Source organism: Phyllobates terribilis, unplaced genomic scaffold (genome assembly GCF_046119375.1).
Source record: "Phyllobates terribilis strain yellow unplaced genomic scaffold, ASM4611937v1 Scaffold_9__5_contigs__length_417890890, whole genome shotgun sequence".
NCBI classification, from domain to species: domain Eukaryota; kingdom Metazoa; phylum Chordata; class Amphibia; order Anura; family Dendrobatidae; genus Phyllobates; species Phyllobates terribilis.
In genome coordinates this window covers 151,973,242-151,999,704 of record NW_027362769.1, presented here as the reverse complement: position 1 = coordinate 151,999,704, position 26,463 = coordinate 151,973,242, and the positions used below count along the sequence as shown (strand labels likewise).

At 39.4% G+C, this 26,463-nt stretch overlaps 1 protein-coding gene across 2 annotated transcripts in view; it reads left to right on the top strand.

Annotated features, from left to right (window-relative positions):
• The first annotated feature begins 633 nt into the window (after positions 1-633).
• LYPD6 (LY6/PLAUR domain containing 6) overlaps positions 634-26,463 on the top strand; it is a 62,264-nt gene continuing 36,434 nt past the window's right edge. Inside the window, exon 1 of one of the 2 annotated variants that reach the window (XM_073645695.1) lies at positions 634-955. The gene's annotated coding sequence lies outside the window, so the exon portion shown is untranslated. The remainder of the gene's footprint in view (positions 956-26,463) is intronic. The other variant, XM_073645696.1, reaches the window with a different exon arrangement.

Below are 26,463 nucleotides of genomic sequence, written 5' to 3'. Positions count from 1 at the left end.
AGATAGATAGATAGATAGATAGATAGATAGATAGATAGATAGATAGATAGATAGAGGGATAGATAGATAGATAGATAGATAGAGGGATAGATAGATAGATAGATAGATAGATAGATAGATAGATAGAGGGATAGATAGATAGATAGATATGAAGATAGATAGAGGGATAGATAGATAGATAGATATGAAGATAGATAGATAGATAGATAATACATAGATAGATAGATATGAAGATAGATAGATAGAGGGATAGATAGATAGATAGATAGATAGATAGAGGGATAGATAGATAGATAGATATGAAGATAGATAGATAGATAGATAATACATAGATAGATAGATATGAAGATAGATAGATAGAGGGATAGATAGATAGATGATTGATAGATAGAATGATAGATATATAATAGATAGATGATAGATATGGGATATATAATCGATGTAGACAGATCTCCGGGATACTGGGGTCTCACAGATAATGACAGCCATTACACAGCCGCACATAGATGGCAGCAGTCGGTGATCGTTCTGTGCTTTCTGTCGGTGCTTTTCCTGCCGTTGATCGTGACTCTGGCCGCGTCCTCCCCCGGTCACACAGGACTTGTCTCTGGGCCAATGGCGCCGCCATGTTCTCGCGGTGCCTCCCCTGGGCGGTGCGGTTTGTACCGCAGTCAGGACTCTCAGTCCGCACAGCGCCCACCGCACATCGCAGGGGATCATTGCTGCCGGAGCCGCCTATGGAGAGAGGGGGTGGGGGGTGAGGACAGGAGCTGGACGGGCCGGAGCCTCCTCTCCTGATTGTCTCCTTCCTCTCTCACCTGTTGCTGTGGACACTGAGGTTCCCGGTCTGTACACCGCTCTCTCCGGTCTCCCCCTGGACCGGACCCTGCACCTGGTTGTATATATATATATTTGCCAGCACTATGGCAGAACTTTCCAAAGTTGTGCCGAGCAGGTAGGCCCCGGGTGTACTGACTTTTCGGACTGATATTCCAGGTGCCTCTGATGACAGAGGGATTGCTCATTACTAATGAGATTCGTTCTTTAGATCCAGGACATTTATTGGACACTTAGAAATGTTTATTCGCCATTGATGCATTTATTGTCGCATTTAACTGGCGCTGACTTAGTAATTATCCTGCCAAACCTTCTCCTGCATGGTCAGTGGACTAATATAATATCTAAAGCATGAAGAAGGTTTTTCAGGGTTTTAGGTCGCCTATATGTCTTTGGGAATTTGGCTTCTCCTCAATGCCAGGCTGCTGTCTGTAAAGTTTTGCCTATAGCTGTTGTTTGTTGTTTTTTTTTTTTGCAACATGTGGCTGTAGTGCAGTCAGAACATGCTGAGAGTTATAGTCTGACAAGAACTTGAGTCAGAGACACCAACTCATCTAATAAGTAGGAATTGGATATAGAACGACCTCTTTATTATAAAGTGATTTTACCAGATGCTTCATTGTGATTCACATAGTTTTGTGTAATTCCAATATGTGGGGCCTTGAATTATAAGCGCCCCTATATGCCAAAATGTGTTCCCATTATTTCTTATTAGCGCCCCTATATTCTAGTATATGGGCCCTTTACTTCTTATTAGCGCCCCTATATTCTAGTATATGGGCCCTTTACTTCTTATTAGCGCCCCTATATTCTAGTATATGGGCCCTTTATTTCTTATTAGCACCCCTATATTCTAGTATATGTTCCCTTTACTTCTTATTAGCACCCCTATATTCTAGTATATGTTCCCTTTACTTCTTATTAGCACCCCTATATTCAAGTATGTGGGTCCTTTACTTCTAATTAGCACCCCTATATTCTAGTATATGGGCCCTTTACTTCTTATTAGCACCCCTATATTCTAGTATATGGGCCCTTTTCCTTTTTATTAGCACCCCTATATTCTAGTATATGGGCCCTTTTCCTTTTTATTAGCACCCCTATATTCTAGTATATGTTCCCTTTACTTCTTATTAACACCCTATATTCTAGTATATGGGCCCTTTACTTCTTATTAGCTCCCCCATATTCTAGTATATGGGCCCTTTACTTCTTATAAGAGCCCCTGTATTCTAGTATATGTTCCCTTTATTTCTCATTAGCTCCCCTATATTCTAGTATATGGGCCCTTTACTTCTTATTAGCACCCCTATATACTAATATATGTTCTCTTTATTTCTTATTAATGCCCCTATATTCTAATATATGTTCACTTTACTTCTTATTAGCGCCCATATATTCTAGTATATAGGCCCTTTATTTCTTATTAGCACCCCTACATTCTAATACATTGGCCCTTTATGTCTTATTAGCATCCCTATATTCTAGTTTAGGGGTCCCTTTTATTTGATTGTGTAAGTTCTTATGTTCTTATTACCGGACCCCTTGAAGCTTTTTTTTTTTTTTTTACAGTGGGCCCCTTTGTGTTCTAATAGGGCCCCTTTAAATACATAGGGCCACTTGTATTCTAATGTTCAGGGCCCTAATATTACAATAAATTCTTATGCTAATGTAGAAAGTCCCTAATATACTAAATACTAAGCCCTTTGTATCCTAGTGTAGAAGACCCCGTTGTGTTCCCATTTCCCTGGCCCCTTGTGCCCCTGGTATTGTACCCCAGCCGTGATCTTCTTATAATAACACTTACAAAGTGTTTATACGATTCCCCTACAGCGTGATATATACGGCCTGCAGGGAGGCCTAGAGATTTACGCTCTTGTATATAGACCTGGGCTTAGCTGTGATTCTTGTGGAATTTGGAATTTACCTTTTGTTGTTCTGTTTTTGTTTTATCTATTCTAATGATCCATTGTATAAAGCTAATGCTGAAAACTATGTAACTAAATAAATGTTTCATTTAAGATGTTTGTTCCCAAGTTACACACAGACTAAAAAATATGCACAAAGCCGATGAGCAATCTGACATTTTTTGGAGGATTTTGGCTTTCAGACATTTGTTTGATGTGTGTATGATGGGAAGATTCTCCAAGGCTACTACTCTGACAAAACTATCTGATTGTGGAGAATATTAGCAAGGACTAATTTTTTTTTTTTTAGTATGTCCGGTGGCTATTTTGAGGGGATGGAACATTTTTCCATCTTTCCGAATTGACTTTTTTTAGTACCATAGACATAATGACCCTGTGACGATCAGACAATGAGATACGGCACATCGGCGGCATCTTCATAATGATAATTGACCAGTGTCGGACATCATTAGAGACAAGTCAGCCAAACCTGCTGTTTCTATTGTTTATCGGGGCCTCCCAACTCTTCCTCGACAGATGATGTTGGGTGTAGAGAAGGATCCGACCAGTTGGATTTCCAACGGCCATTCCTTTTGTTCTTCAGAAGATAAGCCGCCGCCAGGGGAGTGTGGAGGGGACAGAGGAGTCTGAGAGCGGCTCTTTCATAGAAAACTCAAGAATGCTCAGCCGGGCATTCTTATGTATGGGGCAGTTGGGAGAAATAGCTTATAGCTGAACGATTGGGCAACGGCTATCTATTCTGTATGGAGGACTTTAACCAGGGGTATCAAGTACAGACCTTGAACAAACGGGCTGTAAATGGGCCTTTTCCTGATTGTTCTCTATAGAATCCAGGTGTTTTCACAAACAGTTTTAGAAGGATTGAGGCAAATGTTGTCAAAATCATTGGACTAGTCACCAAAACACCAAAGGATCCTCCAAGGCCCTGACTCTGTTATAGCTCACATGGTGAAGTGGATTCACTAAGCAACAGGTCTGAATGAATTGCTTGGACTGGAGGTGTTGGTGCGGTGAGATACAGTGGAGAAGGATAACTGGACGGCACATGGAAGAGTGGAATTGGATATAATGCATGGTATGTTGAACAGCGTGGAACAGTAGAGCTGGATGTGCGGACAGACACCTTGATGCATGGTACGTTGAACAGCGTGAAACAGTAGAGCTGGATGTGCGGATAGACACCTTGATGCATGGTACATTTAACAACGTGGAACAGTAGAGCTGGATGCGTGGACAGACACCTTGAGGCATGGTACATTGAACAGCATGGAACAGTAGAGCTGGATGTGCGGACAATCACCTTGATACATGATACATTGAACAGCATGGAACAGTAGAGCTGGATGTGCGGACAGACACCTTGATGCATGGTACATTGAACAGCGTGGAACAGTAGAGCTGGATGCGTGGACAGACACCTTGAGGTATGGTACATTGAACAGCAAGGAACAGTAGAGCTGGATGTGCGGACAGACAACTTGATGCATGGTACGTTGAACAGCGTGGAACAGTAGAGCTGGATGTGTGGACAGACACCTTGATGCATGGTACGTTGAACAGCGTGGAACAGTAGAGCTGGATGTGCGGACAGACACCTTGATGCATGGTACATTGAACAGCGTGGAACAGTAGAGCTGGATGTGTGGACAGACACCTTGAGGTATGGTACATTGAACAGCAAGGAACAGTAGAGCTGGATGTGCGGACAGACAACTTGATGCATGGTACGTTGAACAGCGTGGAACAGTAGAGCTGGATGTGTGGACAGACACCTTGATGCATGGTACGTTGAACAGCGTGGAACAGTAGAGCTGGATGTGCGGACAGACACCTTGATGCATGATATGTTGAACAGCGTGGAAGAGAAGAGCTGGATGTGCGGACAGACACCTTGATGCATGGTACGTTTAACAGCGTGGAACAAAAAAGCTGGAGGTGCGGACAGATACCTTGAAACAGCAGAGCCATGCACATGTTTAGGCACCTTGGTACATCATTAAAGGGTGTGTGAAGAGACACCTTGGAGTATCAGAGCCATTTAGGTAGTCAGGCACCTTGGTACAGCTGAGTTGGGTGTGCAGACAGGCACTTTGGTGCAGCAGAGGTGTGTTAGCAGACTGGCATTTTGGTATAGCAGAGTCGAGTGTGCAGATGAGTGTTTGACAGGAGGCCCACTTAATCCAATCATCTAGTAGCTAGTATATGCTGAACTACATGAATACTCAGGGAGTTTGCAGCTGCCTAAGTCTGTTTTAAAAGGCCTAGTAAAGTGGCATCTGAGGTGCGTACCGGATTACCAGGAGAGCAGAGAGAGATGCAAGAGAAGGAAAATGCGAGGATTGGAGTTGGAGCCAGAACAGGTCCATAGCCGAGGCCACTAATACAAGATCACGAAAGGTCCAACAGAAGCACCACTAGGTCCATAAAGTGCATCTTATACAACACGATCTTGTAGCGTGCGTGTGACGTTCTTCTTTCGTGACTAGAACTTGGAGAACAATGCCGATAGTTGTCACATGTGGTTGATGTAAGCGGCGTCTTCCCTAAATATTTCCCATCTCGCTGTGATAAGTTATGTAAAGCACGCGGTCAGATCTCACCCTGACACTTCTGATCTATGTAACCAGCCTGAGGACACATCAGCGAGGACACAACCTGCCCACAGGACAGGTGACAACGCAGATTTCATTCTCTCGAGGCAGATACGGATTCCTGGCCTAGATTACTGCAAGTTTGCATAATATTGTTCAAATTTAGCCCCTTAATGAACGAGGCCAGAAAACAAATCAGCAATTTGCAATGCACGGCCATGACATATTTGTGTTTTTGCAAAAAAACTTTTTTCAGATTCATAGTTTTTTTTTAGGTACAAGGTCATTGTGTTATTATTTTAAAGGAAGTCTAAAATATTTATACCCAAAAGTAGCAGTCACCGAGATATTCTAGCTCATAAACTGCAAACAGGGTCTAAATAGTCCATAGGCTGCAATGGTAAACCATAGGACAGATGTTTTTTCAGGTCCATGTTAGTGTGACAATGCTTGTATCTGCTAATTGACTGTTTTTAACTGGTGTTAATCCACTTCTGACCTTTTTCCAGAGGATAGAGCTATTAACTGACATCTTGCAGTTGTGATAGAATGAAAGGAAGGAAAAAAGAAAAATAATTAAATATATAGATTAGATAGCTAGATAGATGTGATGAATGGAAAGAAAGAAAAAGATTAGTTACATAGATTAGATAGCTAGATAGATGTGATGATTGGATAGAAAGAAAAATTGGATACATAGATTAGATAGATGTGATGTATGGAAAGGAAAGAAAGAAAAAAGAATGATTAAACATGCAGATTACGGTAGATAGCTAGATAGATGTGATGAACGGATAGATAGAATGAACTGATAGAAAGAAAGAAAAAAAATGAAAAATTAAATACAGAGATTAGATAGATGTGATGAACGGAAAGGAAGGAAAGCAAAAAGAATGATTAAACATAGATTAGATAGATGTGATGAACTTATATAAAGAAAGATAGAAAGAAAGATTAATGCATAGATAGATAGAAGAGAAAGAAAAAATGAAGAGAGCAAGAAAAAAAAGAAAGATAGAAGGAAGGATAGATAGATATGATATAGATAGATATGAGATAAATAAAAGGAAGAATGCACAGATAGATAGATAATAGAGAGATAGATATCAGGTACCTAGCTAAAAAGATGGCTAGATAAACAGGAAATAGATAGACACATAACTAAATTGATTAGTAGATAAATAGTTGAGATGGAGGATAGATAGATAATAGATAGATAGATAATAAATGATAGATAGATATTAGATAGATAGATAGATAGATAATAAATGATAGATATTAGATAGATAATAGATAGAGGGATAGATAGATAGATAGATATGGGATAGATAATAGATAGATAATAGATATATGGATAGATAGATATGATATAGATAGTAGATAGATAGATGATAGATAAATAGATGGATAATATAGATAGATGATAGATAATTAATAGATATGATATAGATAGATGATAGATAATTGATAGATAGAATAGACGACAGCCTTTGTGTCTCCTTTTCCTGTTGCAGAGCATTGTGGCTCAGGCTATCAGGCGGAGGAGGATAGGATATCATAGCATATTGATGTTTATTTTGGGAGTCGTTGGACAACACCTGCTGCTGAGCGAGCAGATGAGAGTGCGGTGCTTATAGGATGATCGCGCCCCTCCCTCCATGTAACTGAGTAGATGGCTCTGCTGAATGAGGCTTTAGAGGACTGTGTGGAGACATTTTGGATGAGGTCCAGTATTAAACTTAATGAAACTTACTGAAAACACTCTGACTTGGAAATGCAGAATAAATTGAAATTTATCAATAAATTCAACTCACTGGGAAAATAGCTAAATCTGAGCGAAACTGCGAAGACCATGGAACGGTAATGTGATTGACTTTGTATTTTAAATCTCTTTATTCGTGGTGATCGTTTCTATTTCGGAGTTGTATGAAAGCTTCGGATACATGCAATGTGATACTGTATATAAGAGACATGCGATAAACTGAGAATCTAATAAACGACCTAATGATTTCACACAAACAGAAATTATACAGTAATTTACAATAAATACCGATGTGGAAATGACTAAATCCAATATCAGTTTTACTACCGTGCCCTCAGACACAGGGCGTGTGTTAGTGAAAAGAACATATCCCATTCAATGCAAATGAGTTATTTGGGAAGAACTGTGATACTTTGACGTTTATATATTTAATTTTTTTACCCACAGCTATTGTTAGCTTGTTATCATGGTGAGCACATAAACAAGTTGGTTTCATACCTTCTGTTTTGATCCAATTGTTGATGCAGTTTTTTTTCAAGCCAATGTCAGGAGGGGGGAGGTAAAGGCAGGAAGGAGAAGAATGTAGTAAACATTCTAGTTTTCCTCAATTATTTTAAATTCACTCCTTTTTTTTTTACTTAAAAAACTGCACTAAAAAAAGGTGTGAAGAGTTAATAGCTAATTAGGCCTTAAATTACTAGGCACTATTCTGGAAATTTGCATTTTTTTTAACCTTTGTATAGCAATAAACAAAAACACCTAAACTTCAAAGACAACTAAGGTTTGTTTGTTTTTTTCCAATTATAACTTGACAAATACAAAGTAATTTCTTTTCAAACCGAATAACTTAGTGTTCTGTATCCATGTATTTCTGTTGTGGTATCTTACAAACTTCAGAAACAAAAAAATATTTTTCTTTATAAAACAGTTTTTGGCAGGCTATTAAAAAAAATTGAGACCAGTTTCTCACTTCTTTTGTGTAGTAGTTCTAATAGTGAATTTAATTTACAGTTTATTCATTATTTAATGTGTGTTTTTTTTCAAGTTTACTTGATTACTTTTTCATTTACTTGTTTACTCGTCTACTCTTTTTACTTTTATTATGGGGATGTTTTAGGTTATTTCATAATTTGCAAGATTTCAAAATATCGCACATATTTCACACAATTTTACTCCAGTACCTTATCGGAGTACAAAATTGAATTTATTTATTTTTTGCGCAGTTGCGGCATTGTAATTCTTATAGAAAGGTTAGTGGGACTAGACGCAAAAGAAAATAAGCATCTCTAAATTTGCAAAAATTTATCATACACTCTGCGCCAATTTTGATGGACAGGGTGCAGAAGGAAAGACAAGAGAAAAAATAACTTCAAACAAAAACAAATTAATCGGGACCTTAATTGTTTTGTAAAATTTGTGCTTTTCTGCCTTTTTTTGCCCACTGTTAAGTAATGTTTTGCTTCTACTTAGTGTTCATAAAATCTTTTACTGCCCACCATTAGTTACTATTTGGCTTCCATTCTTTTTTTTTTTTATCTTTTTTTGCCAACCATTATTTGTTTTTTTTTATTAGCTTTTTTTTAAAAAACTTTTTTGACCACCAATAGTCAATATTTAATTTTTTTTTTATCTTTTCCCCTTCCATTAATATTTTGCTTCCATTTGGCTTTTTTTTTATCTTATTTATTTTATTTGCCTATCATTAATTTTTTGCTTCTATTTACCGGTAATTTTTTTTTTTCATTTTTATTTGCCTACCATTAATTAATATTTTGCTGCTATTTTTTTTATTTATTTATTTGCCTTTTTATTATTTGCCTACCATTAATTTTTTGCTTCTATTTAGTTTTTTTTTTTCATTTTTATTTGACTACCATTAATTAATATTTTGCTTCTATTTACTTTTTTTTTACTATTATTTCTTTTTTAAAAGCTTAGAAAATAATGAAGTCAGTGTTGATATTTCCAGGTCCATCCTACTCAGAATAAGCTCATTATATAGTTAAACCACAAGTGGCCCATCACTTGTTTTCATCTTAGTAAATCACAGGGTTGCGTCTAGCAGATTACTGAGGAGGCCACTTAAGTAAACATTTCATTTATGTAAGAAGCTGCCTTCCTTGGACCTGAATAGGTTCCCATAAATCAAATGTAACTTTGTTGTATGTAAGCTTGTGCCGCCATATGTCTCTTATCACTATTCAGTAGCCCATCCCATTATCTTGCTTACCGTATAGGAATTATGATAACCACACAGGTGGAGAGTGGCACTAAGTGTGTTGGATGGACGGGTTCTTCATTTATTGCCACGGCCAACAAAAAAAAATATGGCCTTCCTATAGTCTGAGAGTGGTTCTCTACACATTAGTATAGTAAGGATGATTTGTGTTCTTTTTTTTTCAAAATTAACAAAAATTCCATAAAATTCCAGGAGACCAAGGGTGAAAGGGCAATTGGAAATGAAAGATACGGCTCTTAGATATTATGGGGGCCTGAGGGTGTTGAAGGAGGTGTGAAGATCAGGTATTTTTCTGTAATGTGGCTCAAAGACTTGTGTGTGTTCTGTGTAATATACAGTCAATGGCTGGAAAATTTGCTTGTTTTGCTTTTCGACTGGGACAAAAAAAAATAAAATTCTGTGTGGTCTTAACTTCTTGTCTGAAAAGCCATCTCTTTAAAGACACGCACGAGTCAGGATGATGTGTCTTCATAGGACCAACGTTTGTTCCTGCTTTCATCTAAATGACCTACGGGTTGACCTGTGTGGCCCTGGATATCTCAATAAATCACATTTTGTGACATTTTTGTATGTTTCGTCAACCAAATTTACATAAATTAATTTTGCCAAACGTTAAAGATTAGAAGAGATTTTTCGATTGTTGAAGAATTCATTCGTTATTACTAAGAGGGTTTTTGTTGCCTTTTTATATAAGATTACTTAAATGTTAAATTTCTATTTATTTTTTATATTATATTTATACGGAACAGTATGTGTCATTTTTATATGAAATTATTTAGATTTCAATGCAAAGCTGCTAATATATACTGTATATATACTGTATATACATACACTGACAAGCAAAAGGGTAGCAATGTTTTGAACTTTTGATTTTCAGGCTCCATATCATAGTAACGTAGGTTGAATAAAGACCTAGGTCCATCAAGTTCAACCTTTCTCGCACCATCATTTTTCAGACAATCATCTTGGTTATCTCATAGCAACTATTTAGCATATGATTAGTTAGGCAGATTCTTGTCATGTCACTGCATTGTTACAGTTTTGCTCCAAAAAAAATCTAAATTTTAATTTTTATTATTTTGTTAGTATTTTCTAAATCTACCTTTTGGCTTTCAACACTGCCTAAATCCTTCTGGGTATCCTCTTCATCAGATTCAAACATGTCTTGACCGAAATCTGACCGCAGGTCTCTTCTACACTTTCTCAAAGTTGGTGCATACTGGTCAACTCACTTGGGTATGTATACAGCTTTTTCTTCAACTCTACCCACAAGTGTTCGATTGGATTGAGATCTGAGGACTGTGGGCGCCAATCCAGCACCTCTACTTCTTTGTCCTTGAACAATTTTTTTGCCAATCTCGACGTATGCTTCAGGTCATTGTCCTGCTGGAACACTATGTCTTCCTTTTCATGCCCATAGTACTCGAGTGTATGAAGTAATTTGTCTTTTGGATACTCACACATGGCTCACCATTGAAACCACCATCCATCCTGGTCAAGTACCCAATGCCTTTGGCTGTGAAACAACTCCATGTCATCAGGCTTCCTCCACCGAACCTCACAGTTGCTTCAATTTCTCAATCCTTTAGCCTCTTTTTCCTTTATTTCTTCCAGACCCCTTTGCACCCATCAGAGCCTAGTCTATTTACTTTCATCTCATCGCTCCAAATCACTCGTTTCCAATCTTCTACTGGACTAGTTTTGTACTTTTTTGCAAACTCGAGATGACGCTTTTTATGACAATGTTGAAGTCGAGGCTTCTTCGCCTGTATTCGGGCCACCATTCCCGACTTGTGTAACGTGCGTCACATGGATGTCTGTGATCTCGCTATTACGAAGCATACGAGCCACCTCCACTTCCGTGTTTGTCGCGCCAGAACTGATAGACCTTGTGATGAACCGACTTGTTGATTCCGATATTTTGCCTGGACCTCCACCTCTTGGCTTTTCAATGGATGGACGGACTTCATTTTATATTCTTCAAGCTGTCATGGCGCTCATATGATGCAGTTTGCAGATTTTCTTGGCCAAGAGACCGCTATCGATGAGCTGGATGATGTTGTTTCTCCTTTCTTGGGAAATCTTCTTCATGGCTGCTCCTCGATTCGAACCAGTGACCTTTCGCTTGGGAATCAACCTAATAACACACTGATCTATAAGGGAATGTGAGAAGGGGTTGTAATTTGTAGGATACAGGAAGAAAAAGATTTTTCCATCACCAGGAGCAAAACAGTAACAATGCAGTGACATAAGAATCTGCATAACTAATCATATGCTAATTAGATGCAAACCAAATATATGTATGAGGTAGCCAAGATGATTGTCTCACTTCCGATGCAGTATTGGATGGTGAGATATGGAGTCTGAAAGTCAAAAGTCCAAAACAATGTTACCCTTTTGCTCGTCAGTGTATATTAGTATTATATGTGTGCAGTACAGTATATATAATGTAAAATTATATTTTAAAAGTCATGTAAATGTAATATTCAGACATATGGTTATATAATATCTTAAAATATTAACAATTATATGCAATGTATATAGGTTAAAAATTATGTAATTTTTCAGAAATACGTTGTAAAAGTCCAAGAGAAAATTCATAATCACAATAAAGAACCAAAAGATAAAAAAGCATAAACATATTCAAGTATGATATAAACAATAAAAAATAAAACGTTTTATGGTTAAGGTTTAAATGTATCTTTAGTAATAATACTTATTCTAGGAAGTCCTAAAGGGGTATAAAATAGATACAAGTAGAATTTTTTTTTAATGTTTTATATTTTTGTGTTTTTTATTTGTTTTTGTTTTTCCGATATAACATTCTTTCTTTGGATAATACGGCAAAGCCTAAACCGGTGTTTTATGTCACACCTAATCTAAAGAAAGGATTTCGAGCTCTTTGTGTAGCGTCTGGCAGGTGAGGCGCTTAACAATTGGGATCCGAGTGGTGATTACAGAAGTTTATCTAATCACAAGTTTTGTATTGTGTAGAAAGTCATTTAAATATGTGCATGGGAAACAGCAATGGATGTTTTTTTCTCAAGGTAATGCGGTTGATGTCATTCTTAGGTTTCTTACCTTTAAGAAAAAGTTGACATTTTTAGTTATTTATGTTTTTTTTATACTTTTTAATTGATTTGTAAAGGTGTAGGAACAAACATTCCTTCCTTGTCCTATCTTTATCTCTTACTTAATGGACACTTAACACTTTGATCAATTCTGTCCCACTAGGATAATAGCCATTAATTAAAGTTCTAAGGGCAAGTAATTAGAGATCAGTCATTAGGCGTGGTCGAGGTTTTCTTTTATGTGCAAAAACATTAATTAGGACCCCAACACAGTAAAATACAAAGAGAATTGAAATGGCTTCTAGTCAATGGTGCAAATTTTCATCTTCTGTTTGGACTTTTTTCTCGAGCCTCATGATTAAATTTCGAAGTTTATTCAGTATTTTTAAAGGAAAGATTGATATCTAAGGGGTAAAATTTTTCCTTGTGGAGAGTAAAACAAGCCAAGCCTGGCATGTCAGAGTGACGAGACTTCTCTGGGAAATTAAAGATGTTGTGAACTACTTTTACATTGATGACCTATTCTTAGGTCATCAATGTCTGATCGGCCGGGGCCTGACACCTGGCACCCCCGCCGATCAGCTGTTATCTGTGCATATGCCTGAATCCCGTTTTTGGTTCAGACGTAAGCCTCAACGGGGCCACCGAACGGGTGCCTGACCGCAATGTGAAAGCACCCTTAGGGTGGGGTCACCGGACCCTTTTCTCCACATTCGGGAAAAAACAATCAGATTTTTCGGATCAGATTTTGATCAGGGTTTGAGCAGAGTGGCATCAGTTTTTCTCAAACGTGAAGAGGAAAAAAAAGGTTTCTCCGCCTTCTTCATTCTTCTATCAGTCCGTGAAAATTGGACCCATAGACTTGTATTGCCAATTTTGACACTTGGATCAAAAGCAAACATGTCTCCGTTTATATTTCCATCCCCTACTTGGTCCGAGGAAAAAAATCGGACATGTGCACAGCCCCACAGAATATTATAGGGACCAGTGCTATGAGTGAAAACCACGGATAGAACTTTTCCGAGAAAATCGATTGTTTGCATGAGCCTGAAAACTGGAGATTTACATGGGTACAATATGGCCATATGAGCGATGTGTTATGGTTCCAATTAACTCTAAGCTTATACAGATTCACGAAACGATGGCTATAGAAATTTTGGCCAATATGTTAGATAAAAATTGTTTGTGCTATTAATGTGCCTATAAATATTAGTAGGAAGCCAGACGGATCATCCGATTTTGGCAGGAGTGGATAACTATCTAATGTGTTTTGGAGTATTCTGATTCTTCCTCAATGACTAATGTTGGGGAAAGAAGAATTGGGCTGGTTGACTTTTTCCATAACCAATCCTTTGTTCCGACACGTGATGTCAACCGTGCATGTAGTAGTCAGAAGTAATAGTCCTTTTACATGGGCGCATAAATCGGCTGAACCATCATTCCTAGGAGTGCCCATTCTCGATCACTATATCCATTTGCTCGTTGGATGATCTGAATTTTTATGTGAGCCCAAAAATCATCATTTTTCAGGAGCACATCCCCTTGTGTAAAATATTAATATGTAAACCTTATGAAGACCGACTAGTCATTAATCTGGTATCAGAAGAGACAGATCAGCTCTTCTAGGGCGGACTGGATCATGCATTGTGGTTGTACATGTGCCCCTTCCCTTCCTATCGCTCGGTTGAACTTGATGAAAATTTGTCTTTTTTGTACCCCCAAATTGTTTGCATTGGCCCATGTAGAAAGCTTTTAAAGGCAAGCAGCGACCGTCTCGGTATATCATTGACCAGAGCTCATTATGGGCAGAAATCCATAATAAAAAGAGAAAAAATGTTCATATTTCTGTTTACAATCCAGTCTAATTGCTTTATAGTTAGATTCTACCATGTGTCCAACCGATCCTCATAAATGCAAAGTCGTAATTTTGAGGGTGTGTGTATTTATGGAAACTACGTATTAAAACCTTACATATATATTTTTTAATGATGGAAAGCTATAAATAGTCTTAAGGTGACAATTAGCGTTAGAAAAAATAAAAGTAGATCCACATCTAGCGGCAGCAAAAAGTCAGTAAAAAAAAAACAAAGACATCCCGCATTGGGTAGTTAAGACAGAAGTTTGTTTATACTCGCTGCCATAATCATGTCAAAGTTGTTGTTTTTTTTTTATTCGTCTTCATTATCTAAGTCTGGTCTTGTAAGTGACACCACCCATCTATTGGCTGTGACCCTGCCCAGCTCAGAGCTGACTGACAGCCCTAGACCCCCTGACGTCTAAACAATAACAGCTTTGATATACTGATAAAGTTTTGGAAACACCCGTCATTGTTAGGCAGAACTCGCTGCCTCTCCCAGAAATGTACACAATTAGCATCAGAAAGCTGAATTTACCTGTCAGGTTGCTGTTGTGGATGAAGTTTCCTGGGATGGAGTATTCAGTAAGGCTCCATGCACATTAGGCTGGCTGAACCCACTAAGCCTCTGATGTGTTTGGAGACCTCCTGATTTTCCACCAGCATATGCTGTCAGGGGATACAAGTATCAGGCAATTGGAATTTTGAGAGTCGATCCTTTTGTTTTTAGGGGCGATAAGTCCCTGCCATGGGTGTCTTGGCCATGCCAAGTGCTCATGTGTATGGAGTTGATGGAAGAGACAGGTGTCTATAGAAACAATGTTCCTCCAACCATCATTGTAGTCTTTGAACCCTCAGGCCGGCCATACAAATTAAACCGGTATCACTCGTCCGGATATTTCCGGCACCGGAAAAAAATGGTATCGGAGGTATCCGTGCCCTGTGTGTCTGTGTGTTTTAACGTGTGCCGCATCTGGATCACACGGACGGGTGCGTGGGAATCAGCACTACAGGTAGCGCTGTTCCCAGGCACCGATGCGGAACTCTGCCCTCATCATGGTTCCCTGCTGGCACTGCCATCAGCACCAGCGTGGACAATGATGAGGGTAGTAGTAGTGTAGTCTCAGTGTCCCCACCTGTGAAATTAAGAATAAAATAATAAAGTCCTTATACTCACCTCTCCTAGGTGTCCCCGCTGTCATTCATGCGACTGCTGCTGCAGAGAAGCCGGGGAGAATGACCGGCTCCGGGGCTGCGCTGAGTCAGTGACAGGACCCCGCTCCTGAGCTGCTGCTCCGGAGTGGCTCATTCTCCCCGGCTCCTCAGCAGCAGCTGTCGCATGGATGACAGAGGGGGACACCTAGGAGAGGTGAGTAGAAGGATTTTATTATTTTATTCTTAATTTCACAGAGAGTACACTACTACTATCCTCATCATTGTCCCTGCTGGTGCTGATCACAGCGCCGGCAGGGAACCATGATGAGGGCAGCATTCAGCACCGGCGCTTGGGAACAGCGCAATTCCTAGGTGCCAGTACGTGTCACACGGATAACACAAGGATGTCATCCGTGTGGTACGTTTTGTGGACCGTGTGTCCTCGAAAAAACGGACTTGTTTCTGTGTGGAGCATATGGCCCATGGTCCACAAAAACACACTGCGGTGTACACAGACCCATTCATTTGAATGGGTCTGTGTGTGTCAGTGTCTCTGGTACGTGTGAAAACTGTCACCACTCATACCAGAGATACTGTCACCACTCATACCAGAGATACTGACATGTGAAAAAGCCCTTAGATGGCTCTTGACCAAAAGATTGTTCAGCTAACAGAAATTGGACGTGCCTGATCGACATCCCTCCCAAACATCATTTGGCCGGCGCTCCCATACACATTAGACCGTTGTCCGAATCCATCGAAATCGGTGGGTTTGTCCAACATAAGTCTAATGTATATGGCCAGCTTAAGGATTCTTAAAGTGGAATTCTTAGGTTTTGTCACCACTTAATGTTCATTGGTGGCGGCAGAACTCTGGATCCACCACCGATACTGAGAATGAAAGGGCCATTGAGTGGCTTCATAGTTTTCCCCTGCAGAGTGCCACTCACAACCACCTAGATGTCCACCTTCAGTTCAGCAGGAACCAATGCAAGAAAAACAGTGAAGCTGAAGCCGCGCTTCACCCTATATTTTTAGGATTAGTGGGAGTCCCTAAAGTCAGACTCCTAGCAATGATGGCAGTAACTAAATAGGAATAACCTTTAGGCTCCCCATACATATACAGAAGCTTCCAGCTGAATGCCCATTCTGGCAATAGCAATTCCTCCCAACTCCTTCAACTAAGCGTACATTCCTTGTTAATGGGAAGAGAGGATAAAAGACCCCAAAACACTTAGGACTAAAGTCAACTGAACCCGACGATTGTGGCTGAATTGGTTGACCGTCTAATGTTTATGGGGGCCTCCTGACTCCCCTCAACAGATTATGTCAGGGAAGAGAAGTATCCGGCATGTTGCATTTCCAATTTGATCTCCGGGAGATGATCCACTGTCAGAGGAGCATTGCAGCCGCTCTCTCATAGAGAACACAGAAGCGCTCGGCTGAGTGTTCTTTTGTATTGGGCAGTCGGAGGAGAGTTAGCTTTTGGCTGTCTAATGTGTATGGGGGCCTTAAGTCTCTGCCAGATGACCCCTCTATAGTGTGTTTTCTTCTGTGAAAGGGATTTTGTTTTAAAAAATGTGTCCAAAGGCACAGTTTGTTTAAAAAAGCCCCCAAAACTATCTTTTACTAACCCTTCTTGGATACAGTGTTAAGTCTCCGTCATTGCTCCCAGAATCTGCTTTCGTCTGCAGCACTGATGTCATGCCATTGAGATCAGCAGGTCTGCCCACGTTAACAGCATGAACCGCTCAGAGCTGCTGATCTCATTGATTGACTGCAGAGCTGTCAACATGATGTCAGCACTGCAGACAGCAACAGACACCAGGGGAAGCAGTGGAGACTCAGTAATGGACCCGTGGAGGGTGCGTAAAGAACATGTTTTTTTATTTTTTTAAACTATGCCTAGGTACACAGGTTTTATGAAAATGGAAACCCCTTTAGTGGATTCTATAAAAAAAAACAACTATTTGTACTCCAATCACACCCTACAATTTTTTCTCCCAAATGTAAGTACTACCTAACAGTTTCAATCAATGTTCCATAATAATCACAGCAACAATAAGCTCATAATAGTTTGAAACACTTAGCCAAAAACAGTGACGTGCTGTCATAGCTGAGCTAACGACAGTGTCCCATAAAAATGGCATCCAGAATGCCCCCATTACAGTACCCCACAAACAGTAGCTGAACCAACTCTATAGTTAAAAAAAAGTATTGTATAAATTTTAGATATTTTTCTTTATCTTACAAGCCGCCAATATGTTTTATTATTATATATTTATTATGGGTATTATTAAAGGGACCTGTCTGTGTTTTTTTTACTAATAAATTAAAGAAGTCATCAATTATGGCTCTTCTGTGCTCGCTGTTGCTGGTGGCTTGTGATTCCAGACTAATAAAATCCTCCTTTCTGCTTTGATTTGTCGCAGTTATGCATTTGCCGGTCTGTCGTTGGCTTTTACAGTGTCTGCAGTGAACTTGAGCTTGTAGGAAAATGCTTAATTACCTTGCGGAGGGCAAGCAGCTACAGGTCACCTGCAATGATCTGTCATTATGAAACCACAAGAAGACTTTTATCCGTCAGGATTCCTCGCTGAACCTGCTTACATAAGACATTTGTCTTCTCCACCTGTTCTGTAATGGCCCGGGTATGACACAACATTATCATTACCATCTGTTTATAATACATCTCGTAATAACACAAGCTCAATGGAAACACCCAAACATCAAGACACTATAGCTCATCTGGGATTCTTTGATATTAGGGGGATTTGGCGGTAATTCCGCCAGATGGGGTCATTAGCTAGAATGTGGCCACTGATAGAGATCGGCCACACCTGCAACAATCGAGGTCAAATAGTGCAAAGATAAGTCTTATAAAGACTCAGCAAATATTCAGTAAATCAACATGAGCACAGAAGACTGATGGACTGTTATGGCAGAAGACTGTTTGTATGCTTACTCCTTTGGAGGGACTGTATCCAACAGAGATCTTAAAGAGGTACCCACAATTTGGCAAGTTACCACCCAACAGAAGAGGTGATAACTTGCTGATCACTGAAACCCCCATCAATCTCAAGAACAGGTCTTTGGAAAGCTATACTTGGCTGTCTCTGGCAGAACATGAATGCAGTCACCAGTCCGTTCTAACAGGACATTTCAGAGCCTGTAGATAGGTGTTAACTTTCCGAATTCGCAACAACTTTTTACCGGTCCCATAAATCTTAGTGGTTGGCCAAACACTTGTTTGGTTGACAGCGATCTTTCTCGATTTGCCCATACTCATGCACGTTCGAGCATGAATACGTTTTCAATAGGAAGAGTGGGGAATCAAAAGAATCAACATGCCCATCCTCTGTCAGGGGACAATCGGGGGTCCTTATAGGGTCCTTATACACATTAGATAGTCTCCTGATCCCAGTCTAATGTGTATAGAACGTTTTTGCATATACTTCTATTTTACTTTATTAAAGTCCATGTGCGGTTTGTATTCATCTTTATTTTTGGATCAATGGAATCTGAATGCAATATTAGCACCGATCACAGGAAGTCTTTACTCATTACCACGTACGAGTTATGGGGAGATTTGCATCCACCATTACAGTAGATTGGGATCTCATATCTATGATTATTGTACTAAAAGGGAGGTCAGCATCCACCGTTATTAGGGACTGAGCTGCAATGAGTGCTGTCATAGGGTGAAATATGGCTCTGTATAACTCCTGAGGTTTTATGGGACGGAATTACGACAGCATACATGAGGCCAAGTCAAGAGCGGCAAAGAGATGTGTGTTTGGCTAGCTTCACACATTTACGGTGGTCTTGGTCTTCCACACTCGGAATCCTGTGTTTCGGTGATTCTGATGCAATCAGTAGAAGGCACTGTATGACTACATTCACATGACCGTATTTTAAGTCCGAGCGCAGTCGGTGAAAAAGTGACATTACATGGACAGCACTAGGATCAATGTTATTCATTAGCGCTGTTCAGATGATTGTTTTATTTTTTCACGGACCAAATCTGCACTTAAAAAAAAATCACAGCATACACTAGTTTCTTTTGTATGTTGGATGAGACTCGCCTATTTAAGTCTATTGGTGCACAAAAAAATTGGATCCCATACGGATTAACCATACTGCATCCGGACCATTTTTATATGGTCGTGTGAACTTAGCGTATATATGTGAACCTAGCCTTCCTTGGTGTGTTTGAGTCCTGGAGGATTGCCTTCACTAATAGACTGGTACAAAAACCTAAAGAGATTAACTGGAATATAAGTTGGTGTGCATGCAATGTGTAGTCGCATGTTCACACTGGCCACTAAACAGACAAAACCTAAGATTTATCTTAGGTTTTGTTACAAAATGGAGTTACATGACAGTATCACTACGGCATGCTGTCTTTTCAGAATGAACGCAAGGATGAATGTGTCTCCCCATTGTCTTGTGTCCTGTATTACTACTAGAGATGTTTTTGTCACCTCGTTGAGAGACCATTTCACCCCAACACCCTACTGTCTGGACTCGTTTAGTGACTCAGATTCTGCCTTGTGATCATTGACCTTAGATCATTGTGGTTGTCTGTATAATGGTGAAATGTCAAGTTTGTAAAGTGCAGTCATTCAGCCATGAAGCCTTAACAAAGATCTCTGCAGCTATACGATGTTATCTAAAACATTTCTCTGAAAAATAATCTTTTTTTTTCCAGAAAAACATTTAGTAGGAAACCCAACCTGTTATGGAAAAACTTCCCACTTGAACTGTAGGGCATTTAGGCTTTCTGCCCCTAAAGGTCCTCATTCCCACTAGATTGAACAACCATCTGATGTGTATGGGTGGCTAAGACACAACAATAGGAAAAGTGGATTTTCAGTTCAACGCCACGCAGAGAAATACGATTGTAAATGCCTCCAACAATGTTCTTACAACTCTAGGCCAGTCTCTTCGAGTGAAAAATGAAAAAGTACAAAAAAAAGTTGCAATCCGGCACCAGTTGAAAAAAGTAAAAATAAATTGTATTTTATTTCCATCTTAATAAAAGCTATGTATACAACTAGAAAATGACACATTTAGAACTCCCATGAGTCCTAGGAATAGGGGCTGAGCCTATCTAAGTTGTATGGGCACCTTAAAGTTGACTATCCCCATCAGATAGTTGGCAGCCAGACAACGATTTCTCCTCCAAGTTTCCTTTTCGGAACCCCACTTTCCCGGCCAACGTCAGACACCATTGCAAGATTCATTGGGAACAAAACGTATCAAATGTGGAAATGCAACTGCCTGATTCTTCATCCCCCCAACATCCTTTATTGGGGGAGAAAGGAAAAGGCCCCCATACAAATTAGATGGTATTCTGGTCCTCCCGAAACAGGTCAACTCAACAGTAAACCTACGGAAAACTCTTCACTACAATTTTGACATTCAGAGATATCACAATAAAGAGGTTCTCCACCTTGAGCAATCCCTACTTGGGTCTCTAGGCAAGAAGGTAATCATAAAGTATCCAACTCTCTGAGATTCCACAGAGACAAAAAAAACACTGGGTTTTCTGTGTAATTCAGGACATGATCGGTCCACGAGAATGAGACCCTTTCAAACCGCTGTCCACTCTGACCAAGAAGAGATGATCCAGAGAGTTGGACCCCGAATGGTATTTGGGAATGGGCCTTCTAAACGGGATGGGATTTCCAGTATATCTAGCCCATCAGTATCAATTTTTTATGCCTCAACTTATATCAATTGTTGTCAAAACAGTTGTCATTCGGCTTTTTCACCAGTTTCTTCTGCAAAATGATGAGCCGGATGGAAAAATGCAACGTGTAATGTTTTCTGATCTGGCTCCTTGAGTGGTCTGGCGCAAGAAGTGATGCTCCTGATAAATGTGAACGATCCCATAGCAAACTGAGGGATCTGCTCTTGAATTAGTTTCCCAAGGGCATTTCACTGCCATAGTGGACGGAAAAATAGTTGGCTTGTCCGACGTATGTCATGTATGGACAGCACGGTGGCTCAGTGGTTAGCACTGTTGCTTTGCAGCGCTGGGGTCCTGGGTATAAATCCCGCCAAGGACAATATCTGTAAAAAGTTTGTATGTTCTCCCGTGTTTGTGTGTGTTTCCTCCGGGTTCTCCGATTTTCTTTCCTCCAAAGTCATACCGATAGGGAATTTAGATTGTGAGCCCCATTGGGGACAGTGATGCCGATGTCTGTAAAGCGCTGCGGAAATTAATGGCGCTATATACAAAGTAACCTGCATTTACATTTAAATTAAATAAATTGTGAAGTATCCCTTTAAGCAAAGATTAAAATTTCACTGTTTTTAATCCTGACCAAAATTTAAGGCAGGGGTGTGAAATATGCCCTCAGCACTTCGAATTTTGACAATAATATTGCCTAGTATTGTATACCGGCTATTGGAACTGGATCACATCTGCTTCGTAGTTGTGAACGTTTGATTGAGAGATCTTCAATATTTGCAATGTTTGATAGATTTAGTTGAAATTGAAGAATCATTATATGAGCACTAATTGAGTGGCCATGACATTATTTCCATGCTCCCTCTATGACGTCCTAGTTCCATAATAGGATATATGGACAATCCCTTTAAGCCTACCATTGGTAATGTCTACATTGGTCAAGCTTTGAACTTTCCTCATTTTTATGGCACCATAATTGGTCAAAGAACACTTTTTTTTGTTTGTTTGGAGCATGTTACACTAAAAATTATTGTTCAATTTTTGGAAAATCAGAAATGAAATATTTACTAAAAATACAGTTAGGAAACGTTGACCAATGTAAGACTACTGGTAACGTACCAATGCATTACGCCTGGCTAAGATCTACTTTACTACAGGACTAATTATGATACTGAAATTTGGAATAGAGAGGACCCAAGATTGATTTTTTTTTTTTATTTAAACTTAGTATCTCCCCCAATTGGTTCGGCATCACTGATTCTAGAACTGTTTTCTTTTTCTTCTGTGCCCCTCCGTTCCAAAGTTATGTCCCCCACCCCTTCCCGGTAATAAAGGTGCAAATGATTCCTTCAACCACAGAACTTTGTCAAATTTGGTGGGCATGAATGATGTAACAAATACATCAATTTTGGAACAAGTAAAGCCAGACATGTCACTCGAAACAAAGGATCACCAAGCTATGACTTACCTACTCTGGACACCTCATACGAAAAGAGGAATCATTGAAGAAGGACATCATGGTTGGAAGACTAGAAGAAACAAGGCGAAGAGGAAGACCAGCAACCCGATGGCTTTATACTATCAAAATAAGAGTAGAGAAGACCCTGGTGGACCTATCTAGGCGTGTACAAGATCAATCTTCCTGCAGAGTGTTTATCCATTGAGTCGCAATGGCTCGAGATCAAGCTGAAGGCCATTAAATAACAATAATAATGGACATCTCAAAATATTAAAATATATATTTTTCTTAATTACTCAAAACTAAAGATTTATGAATTTCCTGTAGAATAATACGTCTGCTCCTGTACTTTTCCTGGAAAAAACGCTGTCATCAGCTAAATAAGCAGTTTAGTAATTTTCAAAAACGGTAAAATAATATTTTTCCACATCAGGTCAGAGTGAGTTTATTTGGTTTCTTGGTTACTAGCAAGATATATGGGCGTCCAATTCAAAAAGGAAATAGTGCTGCAGTCTACAAGGAAATCTCATAATGACTTCACTTAGAGAAAGTTGCAGTGCAGAGTCGTAATAGTTTTATTATTTATGTATAGGAGCTTTGTGTATGTTTTCGATACTTTTTTTTATTGTAGTTTTTGTCAATTAAAATATGTCAAAGTATGAATATGTGAAGTCTAAACCCACCCATAGTGTGAAACGTGCAAAAGTTCGATCTGAAGGCTTTTTGGGATTAGATGTCTAGCTGATGCACCTCCTCATTGGAGTACCATGATCTAAAATTGCCTGGATACATTATATTTTGTCGGCAGAAAGTTTTTAAGTGATCTACCAACAATCTTTATCTGGAAGGTCAGGTCAACACTATACTGAGTGCTGTCATCAGAGGGAATAAGGTTCCACATATTTTCTTTCGGTCCCAAAATAAGTTACTTGAAAAAAGTCTTTGTAACACCCGTTTTTCATTGCCCAATTAAATTAAACAAACCAAATTTTGGGATAAATTGGGACCAATAACTATTCATGGAGCATCGGTGGCCATAATAAAGCGTCATGCACATTCAATTCTGTGCCAAATGGCATAGCGTGGGTGGTTTCAGTCAGGGCTGTGGAGCCGTTAAGCCAAACTTCGACTCCAACTCTGACTCCTCAATTTCAATGACACCAGCTCCAACTCCGACTCCCTCATACACGGCTCATGTTTAAGTGATAAATTTACTATAGCACAGATTCATCTCCGCTAAAAGTCTAGACCCTTAGATCAGGAATAGGACAGACATTTATAGGACATTTCATAACTTTCCGAAATTCTTATGAAAAAATATTCCCCACAAACTGCATTGAACTACTGTACCCAATTTATTATATATTTTAGGAGTTGGAGTCGGTCCATTTTATAACAACTCCGATTCCGACTCCACCAAAATGGGCTCCAACTCCACGACTCCGACTCGACAACCTTGGTTTCAGTGCCTGAGGCAGGTTTTTGCACCCCCTAATTCGTGAACCCTTAGCACTCCCCGAGTCCCTTCTACCTGTCTGGCATTGAATCCCTTATCCGCCAAACAGATGTATTTTAATTTGAAAAAAATACGGATGTGATTATAGTTCACACTTCGACCTCTTAGTTTTTATCTGCTTTTTGCTGAAATTAGTCTTTAAATTTTAAAAATAAAAAATACAACATTGTCCTATTTATCAATCCCTAGCCCTAACCCTACCCCTAGTTAGGGTTAGAAAAGGTGTAGAAACTTAGAAGCAGCTCTGAGTAATGAATGATTCAAAACTGTCTTTATTCATTAGTTTTTCGTCAAGCGCATCAGTCGAGATGAGTTTTTCATGAACTGCAGTGCTCTGCATAGGCAGCAACCAAGACGACAAAGCTCACTTTATTATATTGAGCTTTGTCATCTCGGTTGCTGCCAATGCTGAGTGCAGCAGCCGATGGCAAACTCATCCTGGCTGTTGCGCTCTGCATATGCTGCACAACCCAAGACGATGCGGCACTTGCAGGCGCTGATTATTGGGCAGTATGGGAGGCGCAGGGGGAAGTGGAAAATTTTGCACTCCAATGGACTTTTGTGCTCAGGGCAACCCCTCCTCTGCCCTGCCCCCATGCTTTCCCTTCGTAGAGTTCCGTGAACCCTCTACTGTTCCCTTTTGTCCCTCTAATTTCATATAGAGGCATGTGAAAGTTTTTAAGGTTGGATTCAATCTTACTCTTTATGTACAGAACCTACAAAAGACAAAAAAATATATCTCATACCCTACCATCATTTATAAATGTAAAGCAAAGTTGCATAATAAATATAGGGTACTTAGTGAATTATTTTTGATCAAAAAAGTATACAAGCCGTCCCACCAGCGGCAAGGTGACCCTAAATTGGGACGGTACCTATACTGTCTATATTAAAAACCTTACTGTATATCAAAGTTGAAGTAATGCATATAAAAGGGTAGACAAATAGGACCGGGTACCAACTCCAGACCACCTAGGCCCGTGGTAAGCTACATATATACTAATCAGCTCAACAAAGGGGATGCCACACCCTTAAATTGCACAGAATGCAAACAAGACAAAAAACCAAGCAATGTGAACTGAGGTCTAAGATGGTAGACATGCAAGAAATAGGAGCATGTTCACACTAGCAAAAAGAAGCAAAACCTACAAAAGACAAAAAAATATATCTCATACCCTACCATCATTATATATAAATGTAAAGCAAAGTTGCATAATAAATATAGGGTACTTAGTGAACTATTTTTGATCAAAAAAAGTATACAAGCCGTCCCACCAGCGGCAAGGTGACCCTAAATTGGGACGGTCCTACACTGTCTATATTAAAAACCTTACTGTATATCAAAGTTGAAGTAATGCATATAAAAGGGTAGACAAATAGGACAGATGTATTCTTTATGTACAGATGTATTCTACCCTAGAAGCATCCAACATGAAAGGCCGGGCACGGAGGCTTATGGGTAATCACACGTATATCAAAGTTGGCCACATGTGACGGTTTTGGTGAGATCTGCTATGGGGGCAAAAAATGATCAAATCTGTCGCAATAAACTCAAAGCTAAAGAAAAAGGAGATTAATACCAAACAAAATGAAGCAAAGATAAAAGGAACAATTAGTTAAAATATATAAAAAAATAAATGCAAAATGGAAAAAAAAACAAAAAAAAACCCCATTAGATTAAAAATTCTATTAATGAAGTAACGGTAGATATCACCTTCCCATATTATCTTACACTTATGGCTGTGTGCTGTGTAATAGCAATAGAATTTCATTAAAACCATCTTCTAAAGTTTTCTCGTCTTCAGTGGAATTCCATCTCCAGTTAGGTAAGAGCCCAAAATATTTCTTTACTTTGACCTTCCACCTCCCCTGGGGTGTCGTGCAGTCTCATTATCTTGCAGATACCCATGGCCCCCTGTTCTTGCAGCTGCTCTTCTTAAATTATTTAAATTTCCTTTGATGAGATTTGAAACTTGAGAAGACTGTAGACTGTACGTAACCCCTGGGTGTTTACCACAAAACTTTTTAGTTCAGGAGGTGGATAAGTTTACAGGGCAGTTGAGACGTTACTAAAGTTTTTAGCACTGAAATGACAAGATAGACATAATGAGAAGGTCATTCCATGGCGGTGCAGCAATATTTGCCGGGAGGTGGGATTAGCTGCAATAAACCACCACTAATCCTGAATTGAATATTTCTCACATTCATTGATCACAATTCACACCTGTCTGTCTATATTGGTATGTCTGCTGCTTCCCTGCTATGTAATTAGCAAAGTTTTGTATGTACACTTGTCTGTTAATTTATCCTATTTCTTTAATTATCTTATTTGCTTCACTGTGGCTCCTCCCC